At 41.6% G+C, this 5458-nt stretch overlaps 1 non-coding gene across 1 annotated transcript; it reads left to right on the plus strand.

The window, feature by feature from the left end:
• Positions 1-2858: 2858 nt before the first annotated feature.
• LOC121888862 lies at positions 2859-3019 on the plus strand. The gene has a single exon (XR_006093346.1). It is a non-coding gene; the product is annotated as a U1 spliceosomal RNA (small nuclear RNA).
• Positions 3020-5458: the final 2439 nt, after the last annotated feature.

Here is a 5458-nt window from a genome sequence, read left to right on the forward strand (position 1 = left end):
CCCCCTTAATTTTGGTGACACTGCAACATGAAAAGCCATTAGCTTTTCCTGTTTTCACTGCAACTGTGGATGTATTGACAACAATCACCTGGATTACATTTAATACTGAAGAGAACATCTAAATCACAATTATTGGGCAAAGACGCATTTTTTCATCTCATCTGCAATGGACATTGAAAATACTGCTATAATTAGAAAGAGGATGATGTTTCTGGGTTCACATTTAATTCAACTGTCACTCAGCAAAAAAGGTTGTCAACCTTTTAAACCTGAATGACACAAATTGCATCAATCAGGTTCAAGGGATTAAAGAAATTCACTGGCACAATAGGTTGGCATCTTTCTAGGACAACAATCTCCAATTGTGATGTCACTAAGGCTCCAAGTGTGGCTCTGCTGCTATTGTCAGTGTTTCAAGTCAGGAGTCATTACCCTGTTAAACAGTGATTCACCCCTTAGGAGGGAAAAAAATGAATAGCCTCATCAACACAATTATTTCTGACTCTGTATAAAAAGATTGCACCATGACAGTTGTGCTTGCTGATGGAGACATCTTTGTGCATTGCTAGCTTCAAAGAGAACACTCACACACAGTCAGCTCCACTATTTCAGAGACAAAACATGGGTTTTGGATGCTGCATGGACACATGGACACCATTCCTGAAGTAAGCCCTACCACAGTAACATATACACTGTATATGTAATCAAAATCAGAACTTTTCTACCACTTAGCTAAGCCTATTGTGTCAGTTTGGTCAGGGTCCGTTTGGTCACCTGTTGACACGAGCATCCTGCATAACAAATGTTCCTCCAAGTGTGTCACAACAGGGAAACTAAGCTGTATTCAGACAGCTGCATTTTACTTGGTATAGGGTTAGCAAGGTCACAGAGGCCTTTAGGCTTCAGTGGGAGAGGCTGGCTCTGTGTTTAATGAGCTTGGAGCGGACCCAGACTTTAGTCTCTTTCATCCCTGTAGCAGTCAGTGCAGCCAGTTAGATCACTGAAGCAAGGAAAGACCCCTTTAACAACCCCTTTCTTACCCCTTCTCTTTCTCTCTCACTCCTCACTTTCTCCACATCTCTTTCTCCTCAAGTCTTACTGTCTCCATGTCTCTCTCGGTCTGTTTCTTTACCTGGTCCAGTTGTTTCTTCTGTCAGATCGGCTCAGGGTCCGCTACCATCGTGCACAGTTTTGCTTCTCTGCCTTCTGGCTGTCAATGCACTGCCTTGTTTCCTCCTCCTGCTGCTTCATTAGCTGTGGTTCCCTCTGTATCGGGACACAGAGAGGGAGAAAGGGATAGACAAACATACACACACACAAACACAGGGTTTGCACTAGAGTTGTGTCTCTAAAACATGTCATATACAGAACAGAGGTGACCTTAAGGTTAGAAATGTGGGTTAGTGCCTTAGTTGTTTTAGGTTAGGACCACCAGACTGGATGATCAGTTTGGGGAAAGTAATTACTCTTTCTTCTCTTACTATTCACAAGCTCTTGATGTAGACACTTAATTTCCAGCAGAAATTCATTAGCTGCACAGATGCCAGCGGCTAAGGTAGCTGGACTGCACATCTCCCTGGAGTCAATGTGCGTAACTCTGACTGAAGAGAAATATAATATTTGCAGTTTTATCTGTTCCTGTTTCACATAGATGTATATGGCATATGTTACACTGCATGAACACCTGCAAGAAGTGAAGTAAGACTGTGAGAAAAAATTATGAGACATAAGGTGAGGGATCAAAGAGGGGCAGGGAAAAGTGAGGTAATTTTCTTCTGTCTAATAAGCTCCAACCTCTGTCCTTTCATTCATCTTAAGGAGGCAGCGAGGGCAGTCTGGTAGTGAGAGACTGCCATGCTGATGTAGTTGAAAGGGCTAAAGATCTTTGTTTTGTGCCCAGATCAGGTGTCCCTTGTGCTGGCTGTGCTCCCAGACTGTGCTGTGGTCCTATGTGGTTGGGTGTTTGGTGATAGATTTTCAACAAAAGTCCTGGTTAGAACAGTCCCTTAGGCAAAAAGGGAGGACTGCCTTGCTTTCACTTGTCCCCCTTTGCCTTTTGAAGTTATCACAAGTCACTGTTGATAAATTAAATACATTTATGATGTGACAATGCTATGGCCAAGGTTGGTTATATTAAGGCACAAGTAACAACTTGGTTAGTATTTGGGAAAGATCATGTTTTGGGTTAAAAGAGGTACTTTTATCATTTGTTAGGGTGAGGGGGCTATTGTAGTCATGGTTACAGTAAGAACCATGTGGTTAAGATGAGGGATTGTTATCATGGTTTAAAAAAAAACAATGTTGACTCATGGTTGGAAACAGGAAATGATCGGTGTTAAAATGTGTGTTAAAATCGGATGTTTTCTTTACCCATCCAACTACCTCCCTAAGCAGACTTTGTTGCTCAATAATGACGTCCTGTCATAATTATTTCAGCCATGCTAGGGCTTTGTCAATTGAAGGTTAACATGTCATTTTGGGGCACTTGCTGACAGGACCGATTCTGTCATTTTTCTTGGGAGGACAGTCTCAATTATTAGAGTGGTTAATAGTCCACCAGACTTGCACTTTTAAGACAACGAAGATCAATTCAGCCTGTTCGCCTGGTGAATATCAAACTGATATTCATACAGAGCTGTACCACTTCAGGACAAATTGTTCAGGAGAGCATGTACTTCCACTGAAAACAATGCACAGCGCACCCTTACCTTGCCTTGCATGTGTGTTTGCCGTTGGTGTGGATGCCTAGTGACTCAGAGCTGCTGATATTAATGCCATGAGAAACCTACAGTACAGGTTTCAGTTCAGCCTCAGATTTCAGCTAAGTGCCTTTGCTACAGCTCAAACCGATAACCCCATAACTTACCTGGCAGGGGAGATGCCATGATCAAGAAGGTGACTCGCCCAGGGCGAGGCTCAGTCATTGCAGTTGTGCTGACCCCTGCGAGAATTCCTGAAATGTAGGAATCTCGACTGCATAATTTCTGGTAGTGGTGGTCTGAGGTCACGCTCTCCCCTGATCTTTTGGGGCAGCACGGTGGCTCAGTGGTTAGCACTGTGCAAGAAGGTCCTTCCCTGGCCGACCCAGAGCCTTTCTGCATGGATTTTGCATGTTCTCCATGTGTTTGCGGGTTTCTGCCGGATGCTCCTGTTTCCTCCCACCATCAAAGACATGTATGTCATGCCCCTGACCACCAGCACTGACAAAAAGAGCTGGACATGATCCCCGTTTGCTGCACTGCAGCTGCCCACTGCTCCTAGTGTTTGTGTATAGGATAGGCCAAATGAAGAGGATCAGTTTCCCCACAGGGATCAATAAAGTACTTCTTTTTCTTCTTGATGCACAATTATAAATCCTCCCTGAAGTTGCTCACACACATACAGCTGATTGTGACTGATAGAGCCTTTTTCCTTCATGGGGGGTTGATGGGATACTTTTCAGCTGACAACAGTTGAAACAACAGGGACTGCAAATGGGCCACATGTGGAGTTGTTGGCACACAGTATTAAAGGGAGAACTTAAATGGAGTCATTTCACATTTTGTCAGGTACACACAAGAAAAAATAAAACAACACAAACATATATATACATACACACACACACACACACACACACACACACATACATGTATATATATTTATACAGTATAAGTTGTGTGAAGTTTTATATGAACATTTGTCATTTAGTGTTAATGAACATGGGAAGCATTTTTATGGGACTTTTGGACCCCACTGTAACATATATATAGTATTATATATGTATATATCAGGAGTATATGTAGGCTACCAAATATAGTCCTGGCATTTATTATAATGTTAATGAATTCTTTTTAGTGGTGATGAAAGGCAAAAGACACATAGCTAAGGATCTCTTTGGATGAAGAATAGGCTTCAAAAGGCTTAATTGGCACCAGCCTTTATGATAAGGTCCTCATATAACAACTGCAACATATACAACTACGAGACTTTAGTGAAAGGAAACCATGTTCTTCTGTAGGTAATTAAAGTAGAAAGCGAGAGAGAAAAGCTTTTTCTCTCCTATGTCCAACTCAAAGGTTTGGCAAAGAGCAGGCTCACACTTCAAAGAGCGAGGGTTGAATCCCTCATTGAGGTAGACTAACCGAAACATCGTTGGAGCTGAGCATCCATAGTGCATTCATTGTGCGCCGCTTCACAACACAGCATGCACATTAAAATGAATAGCAGGTGGCCACTGAGAGATAAAGATATCGAATTTAGCATAATTTAACACATGCCTTGAAATGTTGGTAAAGGGGAGAGAATACAACACATTAACATGAAAAGATGGTTATTCCACTGCATTAAATTAAACACATGGGTGTGACATTTTATTATGTTTGTGCACCAGATATTACACAAAACCGCATCAGAATTTAAAATCAGTAAGTATAACACACATTTCTGAAGGCATTAATGAGAGTTTCAGATGTATTGTCACATATCCTTGTGTGATGTGTTTTTATTCATTGCATAACCAGTTCAAAGTGAAGCAGAACCCTTTTTAGAATCCTTTTTTATTTTCAAACTCTTTCGTAGTGGTTACCTAGTGAACAGAGAAAATCAAAGTAACAAGCCTGTCTCTGACTACAAAAAGGAAGACAGATGAGAGAGGCCATAAAGTCAAACATGTAAGATCTATTTCAGCTGCATACATTAAAGTCTAACATGAATAAGACAGACTGAGAATCCCTGAAATGTTAAACAGAGTGAAATGACACAAAATCTTTTGTACAACTACAGTACATCATGGCAAAATTTACAGTCAGGTTTAAGTGTCTGCTCTGTTTTGGTGCAGAGAAAAGCAGAGCAATCCAAGTGACGGGATGGCACATGGGTGCTGGGAGGGAGAGGCCACACACATGGGAAATATGTGTGGGGCAACTCTTGCTGTGGAATAAATCAGCGGGAACAGCGGTGAAGTGTTTAGAAATGACTAGAGCCTTCACACAATTCTGAGGAAAACCTGCTGATGATGACACTTTTTGACAGGAGAAAAAGTAGGAGCATGGTTGAAATTCAAAAGGCGATGGTTAAAAAGAAAAAGAGTAAAGGGGGAAGAGGACATGGACAGGACATTTTTTCCATTTTTGTAGGATGTGTAAGGCTGGGGCTGAATTTGTAAGCATCTCCAGAAAGACCTATTGACATTCTGTCATAGGACTGGTAGAAAGGTAATTGTTGAATGAAGAGTGAAATATGGGAGGGTGACAAGAGCAGGGGCTGACACCTGACAAATTGGTGAAGGGGATCTGAGAAGACAGAAGTCATCTTTCTTTAATGATGAGCCAGAATGTCAATATCCTTTAAAGGGTCATAGATTATGCTATTTAAATGGTAACACATCTGTACCTCCACAACATATTTGTTTGCAAAGTGCCACCTCACTCCCAGACAGATGTAAAGTCAATGACTGAAGACAATTCTGTGCTCAGCAAGT

Source organism: Thunnus maccoyii, chromosome 2, assembly GCF_910596095.1.
Source record: "Thunnus maccoyii chromosome 2, fThuMac1.1, whole genome shotgun sequence".
NCBI classification, from domain to species: Eukaryota; Metazoa; Chordata; class Actinopteri; order Scombriformes; family Scombridae; genus Thunnus; species Thunnus maccoyii.